We start from the raw sequence: 11,639 nt of genomic DNA on the forward strand, positions 1-11,639 counted from the left end.
AACGTTGAATTGATCATTTCATGCGAGTTAGTCATAAAAGGCACGCGGCCAAAATAGATACGTAAATGAAGCAGTTATATTTGTTATATATGACCTAAGCCCAAGGGATGTACGAGAATGGCTTAACATAATTAACTCAAAGAACTTATAAATGCGCGCTCCCTATTGGCGCCTGCCTAAATTAATTAGTTCCATGCTTCTCACTGAGAGATGGAGCCACAGCCGGACGGCTGTTCCTGCCTTATAGTAATAATTGGTAGAAATTGCACTTGTCTTCTTTTTCCTCTTTTACTTCTATTAGCCAAGATTGCTGGGATTTTTCGGCCAATTGCATATTTCTGAGAGGCTCAAATATATTATTATTTCTAATTACATCCCCACCGCAATGGTAATCTTTGATAATTATCTTTAAATCACGACTTACCTCTGACAAGGACTTTATTTTCAAGAAGATTAAGTGTGATCATATAGGGTGTCTGCTTTGTCTAATTCCGTCTTCCGTACTTATACAAAAACGTTCCGGTCATTACTGTCAAATTTTAGCGTTAATATGCATCAATCAGGGACCTGCAACTCAAAAATCGTTGGCAAAGTTCGGGCGACGTGCTTTGGTGCTTAGGACGCTCTATCGATGGTGCGTGCACCAGATACAATCTCACCGACTTAAGGCATTGCTCCTCTCTCGGAAACCGGCGGAGCGTATCTCCTATAACAACCTCATTACACGCGAAAATTGCAGCCCCGTTTCAATTTTCTAAGTTTTTTTTCCGCGCTGAAGAAAGAATAAAGAACGCGAGACACAAAGGCGAGTTAACGCGATGCCTACGGTCGGGTCGCGTTTTATGCGGCGGAAACATAATTCGTCATGCCCAACAATACTCAAATTTCTGGAAAAAGGAAATTGGCAAATAAAACCCGCGACTAGAACAGCGTTTATCGAAACTCGTTCAATAGTATATTAATTTTTGCAAGTTGTAGGTTAGTTAAAGTAAAGCAGTTTACTAGAGGTGAAAGTAAAGCAGTTTTCTAGAGGTGGGAACTTCAGATCATTTTGTTGATTTCGATCTTTGAATAGTTTAAAGATTTAATTCGTTTAATTCACCTGCTCTCGGTTTAGTGCCTTTTGGCAAATTAGGCAAAAAAAAAGAAAAAATGGCAGCCATCGTTTTGAGTTTGGCTGTTATTGCCAATGGAGATGAATCCATTGGAATTAAAGCCAGATTTTACTGAATTAGTTCTTAAAAATTATGCATGGATTTCCAGCTCTTTAAGACAGAGGAGAACGGCCTTATACAAAGGTAGCAGCTTCCATGAGGATTATCCGGTAAAACAAAACAAAAGAAGTAACTATTTTGTGCAGATTGAAAAGCAAGCATCCTTTATTTGCATTCACTGCTTCCTTTTCTCCTGCTTAGTGCGTAGTACCTCTCTTAGTATATAGTCATTTTATATTTTATGATGTTCGCAATGGGCTATTGTCCAGAGTACACTTGACAACTTTGAAGAAGAAGAAGTTTTGTTGGATTAGTTCTCGATTCGTACTTAGGGTTTGGGTTTAGTTTATAGGGAACCTGTCTTTTTAGTGACGGAATCTTTTAATTCCATTGGATTCCATCTTTTGAACTAGTTCGTTCTAAGAGACGCAAAGCGAAATAAAACAAAAGTGTTACGGAGTGCGATTAAATATGGATTATTCACTCGATTGATTGAAAACAACTTGCGGAAAACAATAAAAAAGGGAAACGAGGTTCGCCGTATTTCCCCGCATTGTATTCGGTCGCTTTTGTGTAAAAACCGCCGCGAAAGACCGATTTATTTCGTAATTAATCCGGGAAATGAGCGGTCGATCGTGGAGCGTTTCTGTATTTCCGACTTTCATATACAATTCGATACGACACCGTCAACGTCGCCGCAAAACGAAATTTCACGCTCTCAGATCGCTCGTGTGAGAAGAAATCTGTTCTTATCGATTATACTGTCGGTACTCTGTGACAGCGAAGTACGGAGAAGTCGCACCAATATTCTGTGCCTGTTGTGCAACTCGGGCCGTTCGAATTTTCAACGAATCAAGTTACGACTTACGCATGCGTTTCCTTCTTTATCTATGGCAACCGGAGATACTATCTATGACGGAAGTCTGTGTTCGCTGCTGGTTATGTTTTAATATAATTTGTGTTTTTTAAGTAGGTATATCTATTAAGAAATTGAAAGATATTGTGACAAGAAAGAAGAAATATTTAACTCGTTGTTTGTACATCTGTTTGCGTTCTGCCAGTAGTGATATACTTATTTTTATTAATTTTTAAATGGAACCGAATAATTAAGAAGCGTGGAATTTTTATTACTTCACACTACTTATAATTTTAAGCCAAATGTTTTCCCGTGACATCCTGCAGAAATTCTGCAAAACAACTCTTTTTTGACAGAAGTCTATCGGAAGGACACCAGATTAACAAGGGGATTCATAAAAAAATAGGAATTTTCTGATTTCATTTATTTATATGCTGAAACCTATTTGGACGTTGCTCCTAGAAGGCGCCATTTTCGCTGTATTTTTCGGATAAATCGAATCGAATGAAATTTGAAATGATTTTCATTTTTTCGTGGTTACGTCTTACAGCTCTCTCGGTTTTTGACTTGTTTGCATTTAAAAAATTCAATCCATTTTCTCCGATTTTTTCAAAAAATACTCGAAAGCTGAAAAGGTACCGGGAGCAATCAAAAAATATCAGTTTTTAAGTTCAGTTCCTCGTATTAATTCGGTGTTTAAAATATCCGAACTTTGTTAGAGGGGCCCATCGGACTGTAAGAACTCCAGAAATTCTATTGATGGAAATTCTGAACTTAGTACTAGAAAAATTGCAAAAATGAATATCTCGTATGTCTTCGTTGGGAAAATTATTCAACAAGTCCAGGCGTTACTTCCCAGAGATTTTCCCTTTTTTGTTATTTTGGACAAAATTGTACATTATATCCTCTTCTTCTTGTTCCTTCTCCTAACGAAGGTTGGATATTATCATGGCTATCCTAATCTTTTTAACAGTTGCTCTGAATGGTAGGTTTGATGTCGTTCTAAACTATTCTATGGTCTTCCCTTGTATAATCATCTGTAGCATCGCATATTTAGGTTCTCTGATCACGTGGTCAAAATATTCCAATTTTCTTTGTTTTAGATAACACCATGTTTTATTTAATATTAAATCACACACTTAAAAACCGACAGATTGAAATAGTTTGGACTTTTTTATGGGGGCATCTTAAAAGTCTGGTTCGTCGCACTCCAGTTAACCCTGTAGAAGAACCTCCTGCGATTTAATAAGAAACACTGAAGTGTTGAAGTGTGTATCCTCCGAGGTGTGGGACATTTTCAACAATTTATTTAGTTTCTATGTTCCACCTTTTTTCAAAAAGATTGTTATTAATTTATTAACAGACAATTTTCTTAAAAATTACTAATAGTAGGTAGTGTTTTTTTTTTTAAATAAGAATCTTGTTATTACAATGTTTTATATTAAACTGAAAAAGTGAAAGGAACTCGTATAGTATATTTTATTTTACACAAAACAATTTCTCTGCATGCTGTCATATTAAAGATTTTTTTATTTTTGAAAGCGAAAATGAAAAAATTAAATTTCTTTAGAAATGATCGGAAATTGTAAGCGTAATTTTTATTTTAACACAAATCAGTGGCGTGTTATCAAAGTCATATAGATGCCAAATTTCATTAAAATATCTAAAACGGTATTACCCTTAAGCCCCTTAAGTTTTTCTTCAATAATTACCGTTGGAAATATCTAAAAAGTGCAATTCTTGGAGTTATCCCCATTTGCGGAGTCTACAACTATTATATTCGTTTCACAACACCTCGCTCGCTCCGAGAGGTTATTTACATTCGGTTAGATTCCTCAGTTTTTGCCGTTTCGTCATTTTACGCTTTAAATCGTTACGGTTTGCTTTTTTTTTCGGAAACTCGCGCGATCCGTCACGCTCCGAAATCGTTAAGAAATCAACAGTTACGACACGGACTCTTGAGCGGATTTCATTCACACGGAAAAATAAGAAGCGGAGGAAGCGGTTTTGTCTAACGTCGCTGTTCCGCCGCGTCATCCAGACTTTTCGAGCCGATCGACGTAAAAAACGGCTTCTTCGCCAAGGGGGAAATGACGGCAACGCCGCCGCGACGTACCTGTCATAATAATATTTTTCGCATCTGAACTGGGAATTCTTTGTCGTCGGGAATGTAGTGATCTTTTTTTACGGCCTGCGATTAATTAAAAGAAACGCGCCGTTCACACGTCAGACGGACGGTCGGAAGGCGGCGTTGCCGCCACTTCATTTTTTTCCTTCGCCAGCGACCACAGACGTAGACGTCCAACGAAAAAGATCTCGCTTGGCATCTTCAATGCTCGCGCTCCGAAAACACTTACCGGGTCATCTGATCATGGAAAAAAATTGTAAATGAAACTTTTCTTTACTAGTTTTTGCACGTGTATTTTACTATAAGTGAAGAAATGAAAATCAATAATGATGTGATCTAGAGATCTCAAGAAAATCTGCGAGGAAAATTGAAAAAAAAGTATAATCTTCATCGACATCTTTATGAAGCTGACTTGTAATTATCTGTTAAATAAACATGTCCAGAATAATAATCTCGTTAACTTAATTTTGTTAATGTCTGTTATCTATCAACATACTAAAAATCGAAAAACAAAAAATCCATTTCTCCAGAAATTGCGTATAAAAATTTCTGAAATATGTTGTAGGATTTTGAAGCCTGTGCCGGTGCAAAAAGATTTTTTACCCGCATTTTTATTAATGTCATTTACAGTTTGATTGTGACTTAATAAAAAATATATGGTCGGCGGGGTAGGTGGAGTCAGAACACAGATATCAAGTTCATTATTTCTCTAATTTCATATATAAAATGTCTTTACAAACAATTCTTATTTCTTTTTAAAAACTAACCTAATGCTTACTTATTTCCGGTCGTTTAATATGCTGAAAGTCGACAGCAATACTAGACCGCGCTGAAACCAATGAAATAACGAACTTTACTCTATCGATGACTCATCCTGTACAGGCCTATAACTTTCTGTCCATTGCGTTGCGTGCGCATCGCGCATTGATTTTCCCGAAGGCTCATAGTAATTTCACGGGAATTACGGGGCCGTGGCCACTTACGTGTCGGGTGACATTCCGAGACGTGTCGCGCGATGATGGGAAAGCCTCGTCGCTTCATTGCATTTTCTGTCATTACGGATTGTTTCGAGAGCGATCACGGAAGACTCCCAGAGAAACCCCAACGAAGGCAATATAATCAACTAAATATCGAAAAAACTAGAGTCTAGAAGTCTTAATAAAACCGTTTGCCACGCTTCACTTCGAAAAACGACGTCCAGTATTAATAGTTAACTACGTGATTTTTAATATCTCCAATTTTAAGTTGAATCATATTATATTACAATTAGTTGGTGTATCTATCATCTAGAATGTTTGCAACATTTAAGAAAACATTGTGCTTCATTTTACAAGAGGACATTTGAAAATTGTGAATATACTGGGTGTTTCGTTTAAAATAGCTGATGCCATTTTCGGTAAAACCGTCATGGCTTCTTCAGAGCTTAACTGAAACATGTCTAACATATCTAAATTTTAATTTTCAAACTCGTACTTCAAGTTTTCTACATTATTTTTAATCTTTCTGATATCAATTTCTTGAACAATAATCTAAAATCGAAGACAAATGATGAATTTAGACATAATAATCCAGATTAACACAACAACCAGATCTGGATAATGCCGATCATCATTCTATAGTGCATTAAAAAAAATTCACGGTTGATATTTTGGGTACAAAATAGAAGTTTTGAAAAGCATCTTAAAGTTATTATTTAAATTTAAGTTAAATTTTAATTATGGTTGTTGAAAAATATCGTATAATTTTAATGTTTATTATACAAATGAAATTCTAGATAATATTACATTTAAACGTTTGAAGAAAATGAGTGTGAGTACTAATACGTAAACAAACCTTAATCAAATTTTTTTTAACCCAATGTTAATATAAAGCAATATCTTATTAAAATGAGCCGCAACATTAGCTATTTTCCTTATTTCACTTTTTTTATATTAAAAAAAGCAAGATATATATTTTTTGGTATAATAGGAAATTTTGGTTGATTACAGATGATTACAGAAGATAAAAACTTGAGGAAAAGGGCTGACATAAATCGAGTAAATCTTATCCTAGCAGCTATGAGCTATGAGCCACTCCAAAATCCTGACTGATGTAAAGCAGTGATTTGTTTTCTTTTTTTTCATGAACTTTTGTAATTGAATTTGCATAGCTTTGTGTGATATATCTAATAATGTTGGGAAAAGGTATTGTTACGGTTTAAATCGGGAACACCCGGTATATGGCATACCAAAGGAAAGAAAAGAAGAAAAAGCTATAAGTTATTTCTTGGGTTTGGTAGAGAGCGCCTTGCTTTTTGTTTTTTTTTTCTTTTTTGATACGAGGTTAGTTTTCTATTTATTTCGGTACTCGTTTATGTGGAATACCGTTTTTTGGCTTATTGTCATCGTAAATTGTAAAAAAAAAACGTAGTCAATTTATAGTTTTTTTTTTTAATAATTCTCTCTAAACTAATTCCCTCTCAATTATTTTATTGATGTCTGGTTTCCTACGTTTTTTTTTAAATAATATTTATTTTTTTGGTTTATTACAATAAGCCAAAAAAACGGTATGTAATAAAAATAGTATCGAATCTTTTCCAGAAATTATAATATGTTATCAATTGGTTATCTCTAATACTGCTTTTTCCTAAAGTATTTTTAAATTAATTTTTATTTATATATAGAAGGGGGGAAGTTCCTCTTTAAAACTAAACTAAGTTTGTCGAAGTCGGATTAGCCAAAAAAAGTAATCAGTTTCTTCTTAACCAATATTTTACCATTCCCCCACCCTTAATTTGACGAGATGGAAAAAAATAGTTCAAACAAAAAAGTTTTTCTACTCCCGTCTGTAAAATGCCTAATTACACAGCGATCTAGCGTGCTGGAAGCGTCACTTTACCACGTCAGTTTCGTTTCCTACGGATCCGAGCCACGTCGGACATTTCCGGGATTTTACCGCAAGGGTTTGGCAGCAATCGGATGTTTTCGGAAATATTTCCCACGCTTTGAATTTTGACGTTTGTCAATTCTGACGTTCCTGCAGTAAATGTATTGGTGTTGTTTTGCAAAAATGTACCCAAAAACTAACGAAGGTTCGGTAAACTTTTTAACTCACTTGTTGCATAATGTACTATTCGCTATTTAGAGTAGATTACGTAAATACTAATTCCGATATAGGTTAATTTGTAATATTTTCGAGAAAAAAAAAAGAAAGAACTTCAAAATAATTTCCCGTTTTTTATTTTGGCCGATTTACCTATAAATATTTTTTTCTAAGTCGTAGGTAGAACGGTCCCCGAGATATGGCCGGCGTCTTTTATTTATGGGCCACCCGATACAATTAGGTTCTCACGAAGCGACTTTTACAGGCTTTTTTACTCCACTATACGTCGTTTAAGGTCCCAGCGTGCCACGTCAGTCAACTACGCATAGAAAGTGTTTAGGCAACCGGCCACGCACGCGCGTTACGCAGGGAAAGCGGCACTAACGAGGCGAGGCACCTGCGATCGCGGGGTCAATCGCTAACAATCGTTGCGTTTCGGATTCGCGTCGCAGCCACCCCGCCGGCTTTTTTTTCCGCCAAATTATACGCCAGGGGAGACGCGCATGGCAGGCCATGGATGAAATCCGACGGTGCGATGCACCACATTCGAAGAAAACCGCTTCGAACGAAATTATAATGCGTTTTTGCTCGGAGAAAGAAAATCGCGGTGTTTAATTACTACTACGAGAGAGAAAGAGAGAGAGAGGGAACGAGTCGGGGGGTTGGGAGGGAGGGGCGAGTCACGGACGCGGAAACTAGATCGCGCCTCTCTTTTGTTTCTAAAGTAAAGTTAATTCATTGAACTGAGGTGGCTTTTACTTGATGAAAATCCATTTAACAAAATAAATAAAAACTAAAAATTCAGATTTTCAAGAAATTATATATTTTGACATGACAATAACAAATGTAAGATTTACAAACTACCTGCTACTATACAGGGTTTTTCACTTAAAACTCCGCACGCCAATAACTCCAAAACGAAAAGAAATATTTAATTTATGTAAAAAGTAGTCAAAGTGTGGGGTCAAGTAGATATTTCCTAAAGTTTAAAAAATTCGACGCCTGCAAAGAGCTGGGCGTCGCGACGCGTCGAAAAATTATTCGATTGCAGAGACTTCGGAAATACGCGCATACAAAAGTACATATTATTTAAAAACTTTTTTGTTATTTACTCAAACTTATTTACTTTACCCGTTTCTAAGTTATGCCGATCTAAAGTAAACATTTCTTGATTAATAAAAAATGTGATTAACGCTTATTTTTACAAGTATGCCATGAATGTTAGTTATTATGGCAACCATTGTTATCGCAGTTGTTTTAAGTGCAATTACAAACAATAGATTTCAACTATTTTAGTATGATTTTATTTATTACTTTTTATCGATTTAGTTCTGATAACATGATAAATAAATGAAAAAACAGTAAAATACCTACAAGTTAATAACCAAAATTATTATTGCAATTAACTACATAATAAGACATTTAAAAAATTTTGTTCAAAATTATGTCCATCTGCTCGAACACAACTATCAAAAACTTTTAACAGATGAGCTTGGGTCACTTGTAGGAGAGTCCTTCTTGTGATAGCGGCACACGCTGCACTAATTTTGTTAATGAGATCAGCCATATCTTCGATAGGTTTATATATATTATTATATATTTATACATAACGTTTTTTATGTAGCCCCAAAGAAAATAATCTGGTGGGGTAATTTCCGGGGACCTCGCCGGCCACCTTACCGGTCCATTAGTACCAAACCATCTATTGGGATATTCTCGGTTCAAATACCTCGTTACTATTTGGGCATTATGTGCAGGCGCTCCATCCTGCTGTAGCCACATATTCATTCTAGTGTCAACAGGCACTTTTTCTAATAGTTCCGGAAGTGTAGTTTGAAGAAATCTTAAATAGCGATCTGCATTTAAAGTTCCTTCGTAAAAGTAAGGTCCAATAAGGAATCCATTTAATATGCCGCACCAAACATTGATACTAAAAATTCGTTGGTTACCTGTTTCTGTAATCCAACGAGGATGGTTTTCGGACCAAAAACGACAGTTGTGTCTATTAACGATTCCATTATTTTGAAATCGACTTTCGTCGCTCCATAAAATTTTCGAGAGAAAATTTGCATCTTGGCTATACAAATCGGACAATGTCGCTAAGAAATGCATTCTTCTAGCATAATCGCCTGGTTCTAGTTTATGAACTAGTTTACTTTTGTACGGGTGAAAAGAGTTTCTATGTAGAATTCTCCACGAAGAACTTATGGTAACACCGGTATTTTCTTTTATCCCTGATAGGAATATCTTGGGGTTATTATCAACCTGCTGAATTACAGCAGCAGTATTTTCATCATTTGTAGCCGTCCTGTTCCTATCTCTTTTAGGTTTTATAAAGCTGCCATATTCTCTTAAGTTTTTACATAAACTTGAAAAGGTTTTTGCATCGGGGACTCTTCTATGCGGATAACGCCGTGCGTAAACTCTTTTTGCTTCTCTACAATTGCATCTGCATTCTCCAAACACCAGTAACATGTCTACTTTTTCCTCATTGCTAAATTGCACCATTTTCACATAATAATTCTTAGTTTTTTTTAAACCGAACAAATTTGGATATTTCTTGTGACAAAATGTGACAATTTTTTGATACAGCAATAACAACTTACGTTTGTAATTGCACTTAAACAACTGCGATAACAATGGTTGCCATAGTAACTAACATTCATGGCATACTTGTAAAAATAAGCGTTAATCACATTTTTTATTAATCAAGAAATGTTTACTTTAAATCGGTATAACTTAGAAACGGGTAAAGTAAATAAGTTTGAGTAAATAACAAAAAAGTTTTTAAATAATATGTACTTTTGTATGCGCGTATTTCCAAAGTCTCTGCAATCGAATAATTTTTCGACGCGTCGCGACGCCCAGCTCTTTGCAGGCGTCGAATTTTTTAAACTTTAGGAAATATCTACTTGACCCCACACTTTGACTACTTTTTACATAAATTAAATATTTCTTTTCGTTTTGGACTTATTGGCGTGCGGAGTTTTAAGTGAAAAACCCTGTATATACTTTAATTTAATTAATTTAAGTTCAATAAAGGAGAGTTATTTCTCAAATGTCACTAGTAAAAACTATCAAAACAAAGCTTCTGAAAATAACAATAATATACGTGCAGATAAAGGCAATACAGTCATAGATATCGATCTCCCAGAATATATTTTAAAAACCAGCAATTTTCTTAAACCAGAACTTTTCCAATGTATCAAACACGATCCTACCGAATTATATCAAAGACAAGTCAATGAAGTAATTAATTATCTCATCGGTTTCAAAAGTCACGAGAAAATGGGATGCGCGGTTTAAAATTACTTTAAAATCAACAGGACGGCTCAAAAAAGCGCGACGAATAAGACGTAAAACGCCGTCTTTTTAAAATTTTGTTCTAAATTCCTTTTCAAAATTTTCGACTTTTTTTTATTAACAATAGTACACACCCAAACCTAACCACAATTGCAAAAAAAAAGTGGTTCACTCATATTCGATATTAGTGTTATTGAGAATTGAAATTAGATGCTACAGGTTGTTCAAAATTGATGAATATACAGGGTGTTTTATAATTGAATGTCAATAACTAACGGGACGATTTTCGGGTTCTTTTTGAAAAGAAAACTTCATATCCTAAACGTCTTAACTTTTGAGATGCAGGGTGGTAAAGTTTTCAAAAATAATTTATCTTTAATACTACTGTAAATACTATTGACAGCAATCCAGAAGTGTTGTAAATTGTATTGCAGTAGCCTGTTTCTAGCAGTATATGGACATCACCCGATTTCATCTATTATGGAGAAACCTTGTTTACTTAAATGTTAATTTTAGAAATTTAGATATAAAAATTTGATTATGTGACTTATCACCACTAGATTTCCTATTGTGGCGATACGTTAAACATCATGCTTATATGAATCTCCTTACCACACCGAAAGTTGCGGAAAATACGATTCGAAACGCGTGCAGGACGAAGAAAATATAATAATAAATAATAATAATTAAAAATAAAATAAGTTAATTTGTAATAATAGTTATTGACGTGTGACGTACTTAGGTCATAAAAGCTATACGTTTTTTTTGGATCTTTCAGAAAAAATAACAATAAATAAATAATATAAAAATCGAGATTTTTCAATTTAAAATGTTCCAAATATATTTGTTTATTTTGTACACCCTGTAGTTGCATATATTTTTTAATAACGCTAATATCAAACGTGAGTGATCTACGTCAGTGAGTGAGTGATTTATTTGCAAGTTTGAAAAGTAGTATTTTTTGGAGGTTGAACTTGAATTTTTCGCAATTGTTACCAACTCCTTTTTTGCAACCATAATATCAAAATTTCTCTGCGTATAATTTTGATACAAAATA

The sequence above is a fragment of the Cylas formicarius genome, unplaced genomic scaffold (genome assembly GCF_029955315.1).
Source record: "Cylas formicarius isolate icCylForm1 unplaced genomic scaffold, icCylForm1.1 PGA_scaffold_1__22_contigs__length_36826433, whole genome shotgun sequence".
Lineage (NCBI taxonomy): Eukaryota > Metazoa > Arthropoda > Insecta > Coleoptera > Brentidae > Cylas > Cylas formicarius.